The sequence below is a fragment of the Talpa occidentalis genome, unplaced genomic scaffold (genome assembly GCF_014898055.3).
Source record: "Talpa occidentalis isolate TD23 unplaced genomic scaffold, MPIMG_talOcc4v2.1 talOcc4.13, whole genome shotgun sequence".
Classification (NCBI taxonomy): Eukaryota; Metazoa; Chordata; class Mammalia; order Eulipotyphla; family Talpidae; genus Talpa; species Talpa occidentalis.
Genome location: NW_023601322.1, coordinates 95474102 through 95494138, shown reverse-complemented (window position 1 = coordinate 95494138; position 20037 = coordinate 95474102). Strand labels below are relative to the sequence as shown.

Sequence of the window (20037 nt, the reverse complement as noted above, 5' to 3'; positions counted from 1 at the left end):
CAGGAATACAGGGGAACCAAATAAGACATCAGTGTAAAAAAAAATTGTAACAGTACAAAACACAACAAAGCAAAAACAGACAATTATAAGTCAGAGACATCCTGCAGGGGAGGAGGCGGGAGAGGGATCAGAGGGAGGGAGGGAGGAGCACTGGGGCCTGAGGTCATGGTGCACGGGTGCCTTGGGGAAGGAAACTGTGGGGACTACACCTGAGGGGGTGGGGGGGAGCAAATATTATTTAAAAATGAACAATGATGTAAATAAATTAAAAAAATCTAACAAAAAAGGAATAAAAAAGAAAGATAAGCTCACAGAAGATTTCAGTAAGACAGTAAATGCTTAGAGCAGAAATGAGTGATACAGCTTACATGTTAAGAAAGACTAATAGCATGCTCACTTGAGCATATATGGAAAAGCTTCAACTTAACATTAAAACAAGATACCAGTTTTGATAGGGAGACATGGGAAGAAGGTGTTTCCCGAGAGAGGCAATAGTGCACAAGCAGAATAGAGACCACAAATTCAGGTTCTGGGTAAGAAGAAAAAGAAAAAATGGGGAGGTTGGCCAATTCTGCAAGTTCATAAAAGGAGAAAATAGTTTAAACTTTATTCTTCAGTGAAGGGGAAACCACTAAAATATCGGCCTTCACATTTTCCCCCCACATGATAGCATTAACTATAAAATTATCAAACCTCTCTGCTTTTTCCTTTAGGCATGCAGTCATTAATGCAGTCAGCTCTAGTGAATATTGAGCCCCTGATGTAGCAGAGAGCATGCTTCTCAGCGTTCTCTGTCAGTGGAACTGGATGCATCCTGTGTCTGTATGTGAAGTCATCATCCAGAATGATTTGTTTTGTTATTTTAAAATTACAGTTCAATTAAAAATATATTTACCATGCTGCCTAACCACTACAGGTATCCCTGCAGAGGTTTCACTGTTGTAACTGACAATTACTTAGTGTTATCAGAATTGAGTCAACATGATAAACATCATTACAGAGAGCTAGGAAATTGTTGAATGGCTGTTGATCTAATTTCACCTCTTCCAACACACTGCAAACATCCTTCCTTGGTACCTAGTACTACGTCTTTAATTTTTGCCAACTGATCTTCATAATCAAACCTATTTGAATTCTCCTGGTCAAGTTATCTATACATCATCTGGGCGATTTACTAAATTTTGATATACTCGCAAGCATTTCTTTTCTTCCTATAATTGATTACATGTGATTCACAAACACGAGTTAGGTTCTTTGCACGTGTTTGTTATATACTTTGGCAGTGCTCATATCCTGTCAGAGACACAGAGCCTCAGATACACCTTGAGTACTTTTCTTCCTTCTCTGTTAGTTTACTGTCTGTGTCCAAGAGTAGTTGATTCAGTCTCCTAAGTCTTCGGGCTTTCAATCCCACAATCACTACTCTGCTCTCCTGGAAGATATGCTTCTCCTTTACCGAGAAATTCAGTACAAATGGTCTCTGGAGACCATCCAAGGAAATCCACAAATGTGCCTCTTGAGAGACCAACGTTTGGATGCTGCCCGGACAGTGCCAGCCACTTAAGCCTTTCTTAAGAATCCCTTCCCTTGCCCTCGTCCCGGAAATATTCCAGAAGGAGAGGAGTTAAGGAAGTGCAAAGGAACCGTGCCTGTTTTCTTTGCCCAGAGCTGCTGCTCAGGCTAAAATTGAGGAAAGGGGAGTTTAAAGGGGTTGGATATTACATTTTTAATTAAATTCATTTTTATGTTAAATTAGTTGTAAAGTAAGTTAATTTAAATTTTTTAAAAAAATCTAAGGTGGATCTTAATTCCCAAAATGACCATTGTTTTTGCTGGAAATGCCTACACAGCCACTCGCGTGTATTGCAAATATGGTTTCGATAAGAGAGATTTGAAATGGCATCTTGAAGACAATGTGTGAGAAAAATCACATGATTTCCTATTTTTGCCCCTCCCAGTCTGTCCAGTTAATTTATCTTGATGACATGTACATTAGAGCTCTCTTTGGAATTACACAAGTGGAAAAAATATCAGGCTCCAAATCATCTTAATTTTTCCTTCTATCTTCTGTTTCTTCCTGTTAACCCTTTTTTCCCTCCTCTCATCCCTCCTTCCAAAATTATGGAGATGATACTCTACACCAGGCACTGTGCAAGGTCTGGGATACACAAGGGAAGAGGCAGATATGACCTTTGCCCTCAAGGAACTTACTTTCCAGGATCAGACAATAGACAGTTGATACTGGCTTTGAGCTGAGAATGAATGTACTGAGGCAACTTGTCATAAGAATAACTGATGAAGAGTATTCTGTGTAGAGTGTGATGGAAACTCGCTGGATGGTTCTGGTAGGTGATAGAGCTTATTTTAATTTGGGTTGTCCATCGTAATCAAGAGTGGGAGTCAGCTTACCACTTAGGAAGCTGTACTAACAATCCAGGCAAGAGGTGAAAAAGCCAACGGAGGTAGAGAGAGGTAAGATGAGACCTGATTTGGTTCTGGATATAATTTGAAGATGGAGCTGATAGAACTTGCTGATGGAAGAGGTGTGCAATATGCAAAGTAGAATTCAGTCATGAGTGCCAGGTTTGTTTGTGTCTGTGTTTATCTGTTTTCCAGAGTGACTGGCAGAACCTTCGTGTCATTTACTGTGCCACCCAAGACCAAAGAAAGAACAGGTTTGAGGGTAAATCAAGATTTCCGTTTTTTGCTTTTTAAGTGTGAGGTGACTGTTAAGCAGTCTACTTGAGGTTCAGAGGCGAGGCAGGGCAGGTTTATAGTTGCTAGTTAAAGCCCCTTGATTGCAGTGGGTCACCGAGGGAGCAGGGAGAGTAAAGTTTGAGGACTGTCTGGCTTTTTTCCAGCGGTTTGAGAATGGAAAAAGAGCCATGTCCACCAAAAAGGCTGAGAAGGTGTGTCAAAAAATTTCCTAAGAGCCAAAGAAAGAATATATCTCAAGAAAGGTGAACACGATCTATTGTTAGATGCCACTAATAGATGCAGTTAGATGAAGACGGAGGACCACAGGCAACTTGATTTGGTGAAAGTGGCCATCGCTGGTGACTGACGTCAGCTGTGGGTGGGGGTGATGGGAACATGGGAGGTAGAGCGATCCTGTCGACAGTCCTTCAGAGTGGGTTTGCTGTAAAGAGGAGCAGAGAGGTGGGGTGGTGGCCACAGTTGCATGAGGGGTCCAAAGAGGGCTTGTCCTCAGAGGAGGCGCATTACACAAGATGTGTGTGCTGGTGGGGATGAACCAAAAGAGGGGGAGCAAATCATGATGGGGGAGCAGGAGGGACAATTGCATGAACCAAGTCAGTGAAACAGTAACAAGGGGTGAAATGCCGTTCATATTCTGGTCTTTGACGTGAGCCTGGACATGAGTTGTGTCCTGCAGAAAGCAAGTGCTAACTCACTACACCCGCCTTGAGTGTTTGGTCACGAGGGCCGTGGAAAATCCCTTTGTAAATGGGACCTAATGTAAGAATGTAAAGGTTTGTATCTAGTTGAGTCATTTTTTACTGAACCAGATATTTCATAGGCCTTGCCTGGGACAGACCTGCAGCCCGAGTTTAGATGCTGCTGGGGAGGGTGTACAGGAACGTGTTGCTTCCTATATTTGAACACACAGCTTTTGACAGCGAGACCAGCAATGCATCTCGAGGCATCTTTGATGTGCCAGGTCTGATGCGGGAGCCAGGAAAGCAGTGATGAAAAAGCCAAAGTCGATGCCCGTAACGTTCTTACATTCTAGTAAAGGGACACCATGGATAGGAAAATGAATAAAGAAAAGTAAGACATTTTCTGGGGACACTTTTATAGAAAATACAGGGAAAAGTGATAGGGAGACACCGACCTCATCTTGAGCCTGAATTTATTAAAACCCAGGACCCCGTGCCCTGGAAACACAATGTGGCTTCACCCGGACAGTCATTTTCTCCCCTCTCACGGACTTGTGAGACAGGAAGAGTGACACAGAAATGACTTCCATTTTTCAAACGAAAAACTGCAGCTACAAGGAACTGACACCAGGTGTAAAAGGAAGATTCAAGTATAGATACTTAGTCTGCAGGCTGATTGTTCTCTTTCTGATCCAGGAGATGCATGAGTATTACACTGAATATGCTTATCATCCACTTGCAAAACTATCCTTTATATTATTGGGTTGTGTGTGTGTGTGTGTGTGTGTGTGTAAATGCAATGGTAAATGTACCTGGGTTAACATCTCTTAGATTTCTCTAAGTACTAGTAAGATGAGCTTTTTGAAAAAAATGTAAAGTTGTTATTGATTCGTTTTCTGTAATTATCCCTTTACCTGGTGAAAAATTTGGTTTAGTGTCATGTTTTAAATGATTTCATTTGACTGCTCTATGCTATATCTTAAATTATAATATTTGCCGAGGGAAATGTCATTTATAATTTTTTTCACACTGAAAAGTGAGATCTTTCCTAAAGAGTGAGAAAAACATTTTAAACTAATACCCTCTAAAATTTTACTTTGGTAACATAAAGTCATTTGGGGAATATAAATGTGCCGTAGTAGACTGTGGGCTAAGCAACTATAAAGCCACAGATTCCCTATTAACTAAATGCTAAAGCAATGGATAAAAAAATGTATGATGGCTTTAATACCCTATTTTCCCTCATACTTAAACTAAGGCAACAATTTGGATCTGAAAGACAATTTTATCTTTTAAGCTCCAGAAAATTTCGAATCATTGGTACTTGTGCCGCTAATTAGATGCAATAGAATTTTGAACTTTATTTTCCATACTTTCTGATTATGGTAAAATTAAATAAAGCCTTGACTATTAAAAGTGTAATGTTTCTAAAAATGGACTCTGTGTCTCATTCTAGGCCGCCTTTCTTCATCCCAGTTTGTACCTTTAAGCTCTGGGTTTTTAAATGCTTTGACAGATGTTAAAAATGCAGTGTTTAGGATGCTGATGGAGACACTGATCCAGCAGTTTGAGGGACATGTAGCAATTGAAAATTAAGAATGAAACAGTTTAATCCTGATTTTTAATCTGGGGTTCCAGATTTTTGGTAGTCTTATGCATAAATGCAGGGAAGTCTAATATCACAGGGAGTGTCTAAAATCTTTGCCTGAAAGTCTTTTTGTTCTTCACTGTCAGAATATAAAAAATCAGCTGTGGTATTTTCAGAACTATCCAATTTCAAATGCCCTTTTTTTCAGTGTTTTTATGAGCAGTTGCTTGACAACATATAGATATGGTTACTGATGTGACGGCTCCTGCTTTGGGGTTGGCCTGTTTTTCTGTGTGTTTCCCGATACGCAGGAGCTCCCAGCCTACCGATTTTAAACTGGTTTTGCTATTTTGCGTTTTTACAGATTTTAGAGATTTTTGTAACTTAAAAAAAAAAAATTTGCCCAATGCATTTTCTTTTTCAATTTTTTTTCAGACAAGTTTTAGTTACTAGATGTGTGATGGATGTGCTTTCTTGCAGCGTTGGCAGTCATTAGGTTTAAGCACATGGCAGGCAACCTGAGCTTTAAAAATCTGTTCCTTTATTCACCTGAATATTTACGGGTGAATTTTTGTTGTTATAAACAAGTTCAGAGTTTCATTTCATTCCCTTATATAGGAATTCTAAGAGATTATTTTAATTAAAATATGTAATTTCAAAATATACATCTATTTTAGTAGTAACCTTGACCTTAAATCTCAGCCCTATCTATTTTGTTAGCTCAGGCAACTATAGCTGTGTGCACACACTCACACATACACACAAATGCATCTACACACATTTGAGTTGTTCCTTTCTATTTCGAAGTTTCCATAGGCTATTTTACACACACAGAAAAGAAGATCCCCTCATAGGATGGTCATGCTAGTATCCCCAGCACACTGGAGAATGAGACCTTCATAAACATATGAAACACACTGGTAGTTCATATATTTTGCCTATTATGTGGCCTTGCTAATAATTATAGAAGAGAATAAATTAATAATAAAATAGATCAAGCACAGTAGGAAAATTGTAGGATGAGCTCGACACAAGGATCTATGTAAATAATTGAATTCAAAATAACTACTTGCTACCTCTTCCAGGTTTAGCAAATACCTTCAAGCCAAATGTTTGGACTGTTCACGTGGCAGAGAGAGTGACTCAGAAGACAGTTCCAGGTTAAAGCATTTGTATGTTTGAACTAAAAACAATGTGCATAAGGGTCCTGAGCGATTCTCGGGGAATATTTTTTCCTTTTAAAAACAACACTGCATTGTGGATTCCCAAGTCCAGATTTGTACAAAGGAAAACTAGTTCAGAGCTGAGACTGAGAGCTGATACATTTCAAGGAGGACTGGCCGGCTGCACACTTTTGAGCGGTGACAGATCTCTGTGAAATATAATCCTGATTAAAAATGCATGTGTGAAACCTCTTCGAAGAAAGCGCTGTGTCCCACAGCATTTTTCGAGCTCCTGCATATGAGCAGGGAAGGCTGACATAGCTGCTTCCTACTCTTCCCCCATCACTCTCACTTGCTGTCTGTTTCTGTTTCTTTACCTATGACTTTGGACGACGTTGAATTGAGCTTTTTTGTTTGAAAATTCATGGAGAATAGTCATTTTAGAAATCCAGAGAGTCAACACGCACACACACAGATACACACAGCTTTTCCATAAATTAGTTTAAGTCAAACTAATGCTCCAAGTGATGGAAAGTTGCGACTTACGGGAACATCAACAACCATGATATTTAGACAACTAGACTGCTCATGCCATGGACATAAAAAAGAGGCACATGCGTGTAACTGCTTCACACGGACCAACAACTCTGTTGTTACAGCACCATTACCCTTGCAAGACCAAAGCTCTAGTCAACTACTACACAATTTTGAGTGTGCAGAGAAAGCCATTTTCTTCATTTGGCATTCAGATGTAAGGACATTCAGGTAGAAAGAGGTTTGAAAAGTAGAGTTGAGGTAAATATGTCAAGTGAAAAATGAAAATGAAGACTGGCACTCTGGAGGTGCCTGGAGAAATCTCAGCAAGCCAAGTTGCCTTTGTGCCCAAGTGTCCTTGTTACTGCAACTCTGTGATTTGGATCCCACGATTATGGCCTAGAATGCCTAATTATGGTCATGTCTTTTGTTGGCATCTGGAAGGTGGGCATAAAAAATGCAGATTCACTTCTTTATAATCTTAGGAAATAAAGAATTGGGGAGCAAGTCAAAAGAATGACCCAGTGGAGTAACATGGAATGTGATATTATCTGGATTGTGTGTCTCTAATTAGGTGTGCAGTTGTGATACACACAAACAGACAGACATGTCCTAAGGTGCTTGCTTTCTCTCACACAGACCTATATCTTTTATTTTAAATAATAAATAAATATGTATTGAGCTTCTTATCTGGGTTCCATGGCTGCTTAACAGTAGAGCTTTCTTGCGTCCCTGAATATTTAGTTTGTATGATTATTTTTCAAAGATGTTTTATTTGCTGTAATTTGAGGGAAATGATCTGAAATCGTCTGCATAATAATAACTTCAGGGCCTCCCCTGTGGTGCAGCGGTTGAGCGCTGGGTTGCGAAGCTGCCCGCAGCCTCTGCAGCGCCGGTTCAATCCCCAGCCACCAGGGGAGGGTCCCACATGGCGCGCAGGACTCTCGTGCCGCCCGCGTTCCCCTCAGCATTGTACTTTGTCAGTCTGCCTGTTCTGCTCTCTGCTGTGTCTCTGGAGAATTCTCTTACCCTCCCACGCTTCTGACTGTACCCAGTGCTTGTATAAATAAATAAATAAATCTTAAAAAAATAATAACTTCCAACAGAGAACATTTTAATGCCATTTTTCCAAATGAAGTATTTTCTGAGTTTGCATTCTATGAAATCTGGGTAGATGTCATGACCTGGGTGGACTTCTTTATCTGACCTCTTCTTGCCTTCCTCAGCATAGTGCACTGTTCCTGTCTGGAACAGCTCTTCACGGAAGTTATGAAAATTAACTCAGAAATGCAGTGATTTAGCATAGGGGTGGTGAGATCCTTTTTAATCATATAAGCATTAGTGTATTCAAAATTTTAAGAGTTTTGATTTGTACAACCAAAGTGAGCAGGCGAGGGACGAATATGTTTATGTTCTTATAGGCCTCAGATCCTAAAATATTTTTTTAAGTGTACAGTGGCTTTTCTTTCTACCTATTCAGTGAACTTTGTTGCATACTTGTTGGTTACTCAGCTGAGTTTGTAGGTACTTGATTTTAATTGGAAGATTAAGGTCAATATAGTTTGAGAGATACCATTTATTAGCCTCAAATTTGAAATTTTCTCTTAGATTTTGTATGCCTTTCCCTAATTTTTGTTTATATTTTCAACACTACCTGTTCTTCCTTAGAGGATGAAATCTTACAAAAAGACTCTTTAGGAATGCATGGACTTGATTCTAAATATCATTATTTATTGTGAATTTTCCCCCCTAAAATAAATATTATTTTTTGAGGCGTACATACAGTTGCCTGTCCCTATATAGAACATGAAATAGTGGATGAAATTCTACAGCAAAATATGGCAAGTGCAAACCAATGAATAAAAATTACTGCCACCGAGAACAACAACAACAACAGAAGCTTTCTAAAACCTTTAAGACCTTGAATATTTTTTCTAATCCCTTGGTGCCTTTTAACAAGTGAAACTATTTTTTTTTTTTATAAAATTGTCAATTGGCTTTTCTTTAGATTTATTGGGGGCCCTACTTAAATGGAGTATCTGTGCTTTGTGTTCCAACAACGTACAAAGCTTTCTCATGTATTATTTTCCAAGTACACATGCGCACACACGAAAACACTCGCAGAGAAGTTCCTCAGAGTGAAAGCCGGGTCACCTCCTTGTACAGCGTGAGCCTCTGCCTGGTGCAGAGATAAAATGAGTGAAGCGTCTATGTGATTTTTTTCTTTGTTGATATCCTGTTAGTAATGAATGATTTGATATTAGAAGGGAAATGTAATTTATCCTTATCACTCTGTATGTTTTACTTTATTTGCAATTAATTCTCTTGCTATATTACATCTATGTTAATATATGTTTTCTTAGTAATTCTAAGGAGAATACTGCCTCTAATTTATTTCCCATCTTGCAGTTGATTTAAGCAGGGGTTTAATACCAGTGATCTCCTTTCTTAGTAACAAATATACACAGTGAGTGTTCTGAGATTTATATGTGAACCTAGAATTCAGAAATGGGTTTTTATTACTGCTTTTGATTTAAAATTAATTACCAATTATTAATTTAAAAATTCACAATGAGAATTAGTAGTCTCAGGTTGCTATTTAGTTCATTCCTGTTATTTTAAAACTTTAAGTTGCTATTCATATTAATATCAATGTTTTTGACAACCTTTGTGGTATAAAAAGGTTACCTAGTATTCATAGTTGGTCTGAAATCATCTTGTATTGTGTTTGTGTGTAAATACATTTTATTTCTTTTTTTGGTGTAGAGAAATTAAAGTAAGATTGTAGTTTAAATGTCAACGAAAATACTTTCTTTTCATGTTGCCAATAATTCTAGAATTCTGGAAAGGCAATTGTAATAATTTATATACATTTATTAAAATACAGTGACCTCTTTAGTTATAGTTTCAAAAATGAAAATAAGTAAGCTAAAAATTACTCAGTGGATTCACTGATAACTAAACATTATTAAATGTCTGATATTTCAAATGTCAGTTTTCATGCCCTTGAAAAAGACAACCTGTGAAACAAGTGTGTTTAGGAAACAAAAAGGCAGAACTTTTAAGCCAATAGAAACAAACAAAAAAAAAAATCTGTCATAATTATAAAACAGTACAGGGATGACCGAGATAGAAGAGATGAAGAGATGAGAACGTTTCAAACATCAGAAAATGTTTTCCTTCAAGTGTTTCTATTGCTATATGTCGTGACTTCATTTTGAAGTGCAATTTAAAATGATGTGACAATTTGCCGTGTTAGTCCCTGGCTTCTGTAGACCTGAACAGTGAAGGCTAACCTGTCCTGACTACAGTTTTTATACAACCCGCGAAACCACAGGTCTTTCCAAGAGTTTGAGGTTTACTTTTTAAATCCTCTCCCAGCGATATTTTACTTATCATACAATGTCATTCATATAGATCCTCCAGCAGGTGGAATATAAAACATCCAAGTAACCCTTATATTTAAGAATAGGAATGTTGGTCCTTGTTTTTGAGTGACCTTGTTGCTTTACCTTCCAGATAAGCAGTCGTGAGCCTAGAAAGGCTCTTGGTGACTGTTACTTGAATACCAAATTTAGAATTCCAAGAAATATGTTTCTTCTTAACATGAACACACAGGTACGGCCATGGCATTGCCTCGACCGGCCCAGAGTCCTTAGTTAAATCATCAGTTTGTTAACTGCTGTTTGCAAGGTAAACCCTCCCCCTGGAATGAACTTCTTTAAAGCAAAATGAAATAAAATAAAGGTAAGTAAAAGTAAATAGATTTTCCTATTGAAAGTTATTACTTCAGGAATGAAGAAGATGGGTATTGATCGGCACCATCCTTTGCCATTACTGTCAGGGCCACGTAGATGGCTAAGACACTTTATTCTAAGCAAACAGCCATTTTCTCTTCTGACATGGGATTCCAGTGAGAATTGAAAAAAGTAAAAGGTTTGTAAAAACATTTTTCTGTCCTTCTTACAGGGACAATTTATGTTGAAGTAACAGTTTCTGAGATACTTGCACCTGTTATTGATTTATTTCTTCTTTGCCATGAGCAATCTCCTATTTTTTAATGCACTCACCCTTGTATACTGCTTTTGGACGGTAATTTAGAAATAATTTTTGTTACAGCAATGGCCTGAGGGGCTCAAAATATGGGAAGTATATATAAAAAAAAAAGCTAAAGATGGGTATACGTTTTCTGGGTGTTCTCTGGCACAATGCTGATAGTTGTGATGATTTGTTTCTAGCACCAATAAGGGAGGGCTACCTTTATGAGCTGTTGTCATACCACTGCACATAGAATTCTCAATCTGTGAATGCCCCATGGTTTCTGGTCAGATAGCCCTCCACATGACCTTGTGAATCCGTGGCGTGGAAACCAGAAAAGTGTGAATAACAAAGTTAAGGTGATGGGAGCATAATTAATTATCGCCAAAGATGGGTGATGTCTCTGCTGATGCAGAAACAAATCCAGTGGCTCTAAAGAAAAACTTTTGTTTACAGCAATGAACACTGTTGATGTGAACTTCAGATTTGTACCCCACTACCAGTGTATCAGCCTCCACTTTATCTGTGTGTCCCCAATGCAGTCCACAATTGTTTCCCCCTTAAAAATCAATATGACTGTGATTTCTCTATGGTTCATTCACTGTTTATGGACAGGGATTAATGTTTGACCTTCCCTTGCCTTCTTGACTTGAGCCAATTTAGAATAATTTTTTCTGGTTTAACTTTTTATCACATCTTTTGACATTTTAGTGAATAACATTTGACAGCTTTGAACATCTGCAAAAGTTATTGTTATCATAACTGTCACTGATGCACTAAAGATCATATTGCATTACGAAGTAGGAACACACATTTTAAAAAATTGTTTGATTTTTTAGTGGGAACCTTTGCTTAGTTTGCTTTAACAAATGCAGACTGTTTCACAATAATAAAAAAAAAAGACAACTGGAGGTGGAAAACATTATATTCCACACAGGCGCAAACCTCAAAGTATTTTTTATTTTGGAATTTTTATACATTAATGTCATGCATGAAATAGCTTATAATTTTCTTTCTCTTTCTCTCCATATATTTATTTAAGTGACTAAAACAAAAATCTTTGGAAATGTTAGCACTCTAGGCCAGCTTCATGCATCACAGGTTTGCCAGTAATTTCTGATAAAAAAGTATTTCGTTGTTGTGTCCTGATTTCTTATTCAGTATGCACCCAGGGAGACGGGTATATTGCATTCTCCTTGAAGAAAGCAATAGAGAGAGAAAATGCAGTTAGTCATTTATGTGCATATAACAATATAAATCGCAAAGATTAAGGGGAATCATTTTGGGGAGCACCACAATTTTGCAACCAAAGGCACTTAAATAATTACCTTTTTAAGCAACTTTTATTGACTATGCAGAAGGATAAAAAGTAATCTTACTTGTTTTAAATGGCATAAAGCAACCAAATGCCATTAACGGCGTGCTACATTTCTTATTTCACTAAGATTGTTGAAGCTTACCAGAAAGAGATAAAAAATGTATAAATTCAGGAACACTGGCTAGTAATATCCCAAACCATTGTCAGTGGACTCCTACTTTCTCCTGCCAAAATATGTGGAAGCATGCATGGATTGTACTAGATTAGTAAGAGGGGCTCGTTTCCGTGGCACTAGCCAGGTATCTTAGCAACAAGACCATACCAGATTCTAGCAGTGCTCTGTGGTGGTGCATGTAATATCCTGGACATAATCTGTCTTTTAATTTTCTTTGGATTGTAGTGATATTACAGATACATGTGTTCAGTTATAGATCTTTATTTAATAAGAAGAATGCCTTAGCTGAAGATTTGTACTATGCCAGGAGTGGGCAACTCACAATAATGTTGCTGGCGGGTTAGCCCAGGTACTGCCTTGTCTCACATTTCAGATTGACAGGAAAACTTACTCCCTTCATTAAGATGTGCCTCATAGTTCATATCTTTATGCTGTGGAGATGAGGATGCTGCTGGAATTCATAATACTGAGAACGTTATTTAATGTCAGATAGAATGCAAATTGCTCGTACAATTGAAATGTCATCTAAAACATGCCACCGTATGCAACACCACTTTATTATAAGTCACTGAGAGCAATATCTTAAATTTGGAATTGCACTAATCCTTCATCTGCTTTGTTTACCTTTCATCTATAATAGAGATGTCGAATTTCCTCCAAACTGGATTTGCATGTTTTAACTGCTTGCTCACACAGCTCAAGATGTGTGGGAGAACTATATAGGGGTACTTCCTTTGATTTTCTTGTCTTTTTGTTGTTTGTTTAATGCAAATTAACAGCAAAAGATAGCTTCCAAATACAGGACAAAATGCCATGTCAACCCTTTTGGGGAAATAAGCTAAAGCTTATGGAAGAACATTTGATTATTTAAAGGACGAATTATAATACAAATATGCTGTCGGTTTATTGGTAATTGATTTTCTTGGTAATTTAGTTTCATGCAGTATTTTCTTGCATTTAATTGAAACAATAATAATTTTATAAGGTTAATTTTCTTCACAGTAAAATTACATATAAGCTGTTTAAGACTTTTGTCATGCTTGCTTGGAGAAAGTGTCCAGAACAATTGCCTTCCAAAACAGAGCTGTCTTGAATGTGTGTGTTTGTGTGTGGGGGGGCAATGTCCTTAAAATTGGTTTCTAAGTGTTCTTTCCAGACAGATGGCTTCTCTTTTATAGATCAGTTTTCACTACCAAAGACGGCCCAGGTCCCCTTTTTAATTAGTACCTTATAATGTTTTCCATAGAGAATAACATTTTTACAGGAAGGAGAGTTATATGAGGGAAAATAAGAAAAAAGAATAAAATCTTAAAATTACTCTTGCTCCTCTCCCCTCCAACTCAATATTCCCTTTGCCAACCCCCCCACCCCCCACTTTTCTCAAAGAATCTCAGCTGTCAAGTACTACTTAGTATCTTTGGACGGGCAGCACTGGAGATTCTGTTTTATTTAGTTTGATATTATAGAGTATTTTCATTGTTCACAACAGAGTCCTCTAATGCTCGACATGTACCAGTAGAGCTTAAGAACTCTAGCACAAAAGGTGAATATGGTTGAGAGAAACCTCATGTCAGAATGCCAGGGGTCTCCAAATTAAAACTTTCATTCACATATATATATCTATAAATCGCTTGACACCAAAAACTTTATAAGACTTTAAAAAAAAGTTTCTGTTTACAAAGACATGTTTTTGTGCCTTTTAAAAGATGACCTAAGTAGCAACTTTAATATGCATAATAACCTGGTATAATATCACTCACTCTGGTTTTTGAAGATCTCTTGAACTATCTAGAACAGTTTCTCAAAGAATTGTCTAGAATTGGCCTATTTATGGGGAAAAAATCAAGATCCCTAGGTTTTTGCCCAGACTCATAAATTCTTTGTGGATTTAGAAATGTCCAGTTTTTCTTTGGTACATTAATTCAGAATAATAAATGACAATCAGGAGATAGCTTACTTAGGACAGGGTTTGGAAAATTAGACAGTGCTATATCATTATGCATATATATATTTACATGTATACTTGGGATTTTTTCAAAATAACTAGAAACAAAGGATTTGGAATTTTCCCAAAATTTGTTACAATTATACTTTTTTAAAAGATCTATTATTTATGCACACAAGAACTGGGGTACAGGCCAGAGGTGCAGGGGGTGAGAGGACTCACCAGAGACATAGTGGGGAGCAGAACAGGCGAATCTACTGCAATATACTGCTGAGGGGAGCAGCAGGTGAGTCAGGAGAGGTCTACTGGTGCCATGTGGCTATCTATGGGCCGCTTTGCCTATGTCTTTTAACTGGAAGTTCCATGATATCTTTTAAAAAATAATCTGGGAATGAGGATTTCTTTTTGTCTGCAGAAATGAGCATTTCATATAAAAATTTGTCTTAAGGGAGAGGGTGCCCATTCATCTAGGGTCAAGGACTCATGGGTGCTTTGGTGGTGGGTGTGGTGTGGTGACATTTATCTGAAGAGCAGTAAACTGATACCTCTTAGTCACATACAGTGTTGTAAACTTCTGTCACCTCAATAAAAAATTTTTTGCAGTCTTCTCTTAAAGTATGAAAAGTCAAAAATGTGGTTTTGCAAATACATAGTATCAAAATATGATTAGTTGCTTTTGTTGATATTAAAAGGGGACTCAAGAAGTCAAGATCAAAAACTAATGACTTTTCATTTGTTTTAATGGTATTTTTTGTTGTTGTTCAAGTAACATTATTTCAGAGCACTCTGATTCAGGGTGTAGGCGCAGACCTTTTCAGATGTATGTCACCACACCGCACCCAGGACCGGCTGTGAATTTAATGGCAGCTTCCTACCACTCCTGCCTGCCTGTCCCCACATTGCTCTTAATTTTTCATCCTGTGCTGGCTCTTGATAGCAACTTTGAAGTTGGGTTACACTTTGTTTTCTCCTTTTTTTTTTTAAAGATTTTTAAAAAATGTATTTATGCATGCAAGAGCTGGGGTACAGGCCAGAGGCGTGGGGGGTGAGAGGATCCTCCAGAGACAGAGTGGGGAGCAGAACAGGCAGACTGACTGAAATACACTGCTGAGGGGAGCTGCGGGCAGTCAGGAGAGGTCTGCTGTACCACGTGGGTTGCTCCCTGGCCGGCCAGGGGGATTGAGCTTGTGCCACAGAGGCTGTGGACAGCTTCATAGGTTGTGTCTTAATAACCCCTTGCCCCACCAGGGAGTCCCGCTTTCTCCTTTCTTAATTTTTGGTCGCCAACAGCGATCGTACTTTTACCAGTACTCAGGTCCAGAAGCATCCTGAGTATTATGCAAACTTATACAGAAATCACTTTCACCAGATGGGAAGTGTGATCATCTCTTGCGTGTAAAACCAACCCTCCCAGTGGTGCACTGCACTATGTAGCAGCGCTAGAGAGAAAGTGACACACAGAAGGGAAAGTAAGGAGCATTCAGGGTCCATGGGACTAGAACGGAATTTATTTATTTATTTTAAGGATTTATTTATTTATGCATACAAGAACTGTAGTGCAGACCAGAGGTGTGGGGATGAGAGGATTCACCAGAGACAAAGTGGGGAGCAGAACAGGCAGATCTACTGAAATACACTGCAGAGGGGAGCAGCAGGCAAGGCAGGAGAGGTCTGCTGCGCCGTGTGGGTCAGCTCCCTGGCCCGGGATCAAATTTGTGCTGCTGTGGCTGCCGATAGCTTGATAGCGCTGTCTTTAACCCCTGCGCCACCAGGGAGGCCCCCAGGATGGACTTTAAAGGCTTATGATGCGGGATTGATTCCTACGCATATCATCCACAGGAGTTTTGTAATAGATGCGCACAGTTCCAGAGACTGACAAGTCAGGAGCTGGTGCAGGTCCAGAGATGTAGGAGTAATTAGTCTGCAGTACCTCTTCACACCTCTCTGTGTATGTAAAGTATCAAAATACAGGTAAAAAAAAGAAATGTTTTTAGCACTACAGAATTCTGGACATTGCTCAAAATCATGTAATTGCCATAGAACTTGATAATCTGTCATAAAATAATCTCTTTGGAATTAGAGCTGTTACTATTTGGTGATTCCGAGGTGGTCATTTACTACCTTGACTTTTGTCTTATGTAATAGTTGCATCTCCAACTTACTATCTTTGGTTTTTGCGATTATGTGAAATTAAGCTTTTTTTAATATAAAAAGTAATGCTTTCCTGCGAACATAAGATCACGTTTCTGATTTCTCAGTTTCTGGCTGTGGCCTCACCATTGCTCTTATTCCTTATATTTACATCCTTTAAGTAATCTGTGTTAGGTTCAGTAGCATACACTGAGATTTCTACTCAGTTTTGGTGTCATTGTGAAGTAGATTTATTTTGAAAATACGCCACAGATAGGTTGAAATAACACCTTTAGTTCAAAATGTCAAACTTGACTTATCAACACCAAGTAAAATGATACACCCTACTGCTAATCAAGTAAAACAAGAGAATGTGAAACTTTAGGAAAGATGTTGGATATAGAAATAAAAGTAGCTGAAAGGAACAGAACAGATAGTAGAATTTTTTCTTGCAAAAACAAGAAGCCCATTTTTGTCTTGATAAAGAAAAAGTTGCTGATTTTATCCAAATCATTGGTTTACACACAAGATTACTCTTTCGGCTATGAAGTCTTTGTGCATTAAGGTAAATTGAGCATCTTTTTTTTGTTTAAAAAAAGGTGGCATGATGATCTTTCCCCCCTGTATTCCTGTCCCCCCCCACCCCCCAGGAACAATCAACAGCAAAATAGTATAAGAGAAGCAGATACTGGTGCTGTTACCTTAGAGGAGACAGCAAAATGGCACTTGGACAGGAAGTACAAGGCTGAGGAAGTTGACAGGATCGCGAGCCAGAGACCAAGGAGATGAGTGCCAGCTCCCTCATTTTAAGGACTTTATTCAGGTGAAGTGGGGTAAGAAAATTTGAAGACTAGGAAGCCCACCCAGCCTTCCCCTTCTGCTTCACCTCAGACTCTATCTGGGTTTAAAAACACAAATTCAAATCATGCAGGCTGTTTTATACACACAGCTGGATTCTCACAATAGTCTTTAAATCTTTTGCAATGGGCCACATTGTCATGCTATACTATGAAAACACACGTGATGCTGGAGATACAGTCTTCTTCCAGGTGGACTCATGGGGTGTTGGTTTTGTATAGCGGTGTCTCTATTTAAATCATGCCACCATAGAAATGTTGACAAGAAATCTCATCCAGAGACTTCTGAAAGACATGAAGTAAGGAGAGCCAAGCTTTTATGGGCGGCTGTGTAACCTGCCCGTCTCCACGATGGCGACCGTGGCTGCTGTGCTGTTTTCCAGAGATGACTGTGAACCCTGCGTTGGACTCAGGAACAGGGCTGGCATGTTGGGAATCAGCAAAGCAGCTTGAAACAGACATAGCCACCTTTTCAGAGGCTGCCCCAGCTGGAGAGGTTCTTCTGTGTACACCTAATATTTTGCAGGTAATGGGTAATTAGGAAATCAGTGAGCCACCTGCCCTGGAGGATTCATGATAGTACTTCTGCTCGAGCACCGACGAATCCCCAAAACCAACTGCTGAAATTGCTGGGCTCTGACGCTCCCCGCGCGGGCTGTGAACTTTACCAAGTGTTCGATGTGGAGGATGTTATTACCCCACTTGTGGGTGAAGAAAGAGATTTTTTTACCTACCAAATTTCTTATTTTGCTGTAAAATCCAGATTGATATCATCATCTCCATGCATTTGCCTTGAGTCATCAAACCAGACAAACTCTTAGGCACACTATATGAATTTATTTTCAAATTTTTATTTAAATTATTATTAAATACCATTGTTTCGTATCTTTGTTAATATAAGAAATAGATATGGTTAAGTAACTTTGGTAAAAACCAGCCAGCTGTTAGTTATTGTGGTAATAACAATACAGTGATAAAGCAAACACTTGCATAGTTCTTACCTGGTACTCTAAGTGCTTAATGTATGTTCACACATTTAAACCCATATCAACCCTATGATGTGATTCCTATTTTTGTAGATAATTAAATTGAGGCCCAGAAATACTAATTTCCCAAGTCACACATCTAGTGAGTGGCTGAACCAGGTTTCAAAACCAGAATCCGTGAACTCTACCCTCTCTTATTTAAGCTATGCTAATACAGTATAGTGTCAATGTTTGATTCCTTGCCTCCAACATCCAAGCTTTTATCATCAGTATGTATGTGTTGCCCTTGAAACATACCATTTATAGGAATATAGTGTAGTTTTGCCTTTTCATAATTTTTGTGTATGAATTTACCATTTATAAGAATATAGTGAAACATACCATTTATAGGAATATAGTGTAGTTTTGCCTTTTCATAATTTTGTGTATGAATTTAGGCATTGCCCATATCCCACTGATATGATAAAACTTTACAACAGCCGAGGATTGGAATGAAAGCAATGGAAAATAGCAACAGAATAATTTGAGCAAACAAGTAATTTGACATATTCATCTCCCCATAATTTTAAACTTTCAGGTGAACTTTCTTTGACTATATTTATAGAATAGTAAATTAAGTGAACAATGGAAAATTACACTGCTCACATTTTTCTGTGGTTATGCTACATCCCAAGTAAGTTATCTTGGAGAAAAGCAGCTCTGTGTCCAAGCAGAGTTTTGTGCGAACCTGTCTGCTCTTACCATTGGTGAGCATTAATGAGCGTCCTGCTAATCTTTTGACATTGCTCGTAGCTTATTCCAGTCAGTACTCAGCACCCTGCCACAGACGTCCTTCACTATTTGATCTTTGACTTTTAATTAGAAATTGATTTTTCATTTATAATTATTGGTTGGCTATGTGGTCGTTTGCCTTTAGTACCTTTGCAAACAATAGCTTCAGAGTGGCTGACACTTTAATCTTAGTAATTTTATCACTATGGAATGGTAAAAATATGTCACTACTTTCATGAGGTCATTTTAAACTTGAATAAGCTTAGACCACTTATTGAAAAATCCTGAGTCATTTTAAATTGATGCTGACATTAAAGAGGATTGCCTGTAATGATAGTGTCTTGTAGCTTTAAGTAGCAGTCTGCAGTAAACCTAGTCATAATTATGGTTACATCTTGATCACTTGCCTTTTCCTGTTTATTAACCTTGTAAAGAAACATATTGTTAGAGTCATCTTTAATTCATATGAAAAATTAATCCTCTTTCCCTTCCACTTCAGACCTTAAAACAAGAATAGAGAATGGGAGTTCAACGCTAGAACTTTTTTCCTGGAGGGATTCCCACTTGGAAAATTGAATTAACGGTACTAAAAGCTAAGTACCTTGCTCACCCATCAGCTTTAGTGTCTGCTGTCACTGTCCCTTTAGAAAAGAGCCCTGACATGCACATGCCATGAGTGTTCAGCCAGGGCCTGTTGGAACCAGCTAAAGGCTGAGTTGTCCAGACCAGCCCATTTAAAAAGAAAATAACGAAGACAAAAACTCACAGACTGACCTGAATTGCTGGTCCCTGGAGGGTACTCTAAGGAAGGTTGGAAAAGATTATGTAAAATAGCTCTCATATGTTAGGAAGGAAAATGACTTTATTGCTTCTAAACAGCAATATTGTAAACAAGGTCTCCAGTTTTTCTGCAAGGAAAAAAAAAAAGGAAAGATCAGTTCCATAAGACGCTGGAAATATAACTTTCATGAAGTGCCATTGGGTGTAGAATCATCCACTTATGTCTAAGAAAGGTGGGGGGCAAATTTCTCTCCCTTTATTTCTGAGCTCCTTGGCTGGTGTCTGAAGCCTAAATGGGTAGGATCCTTTCTCTAAAAACCCTCTCCTCTGTCTGCTTATCCTAACAAAAGTTTG

At 38.3% G+C, this 20037-nt stretch overlaps 1 long non-coding RNA gene across 5 annotated transcripts in view; it reads left to right on the top strand.

Moving 5' to 3' along the window:
* Positions 1-20037, top strand: part of LOC119243621 (uncharacterized) — a 353580-nt gene that overhangs the window by 256298 nt on the left and 77245 nt on the right. The gene's annotated exons all lie outside the window — the stretch shown is intronic.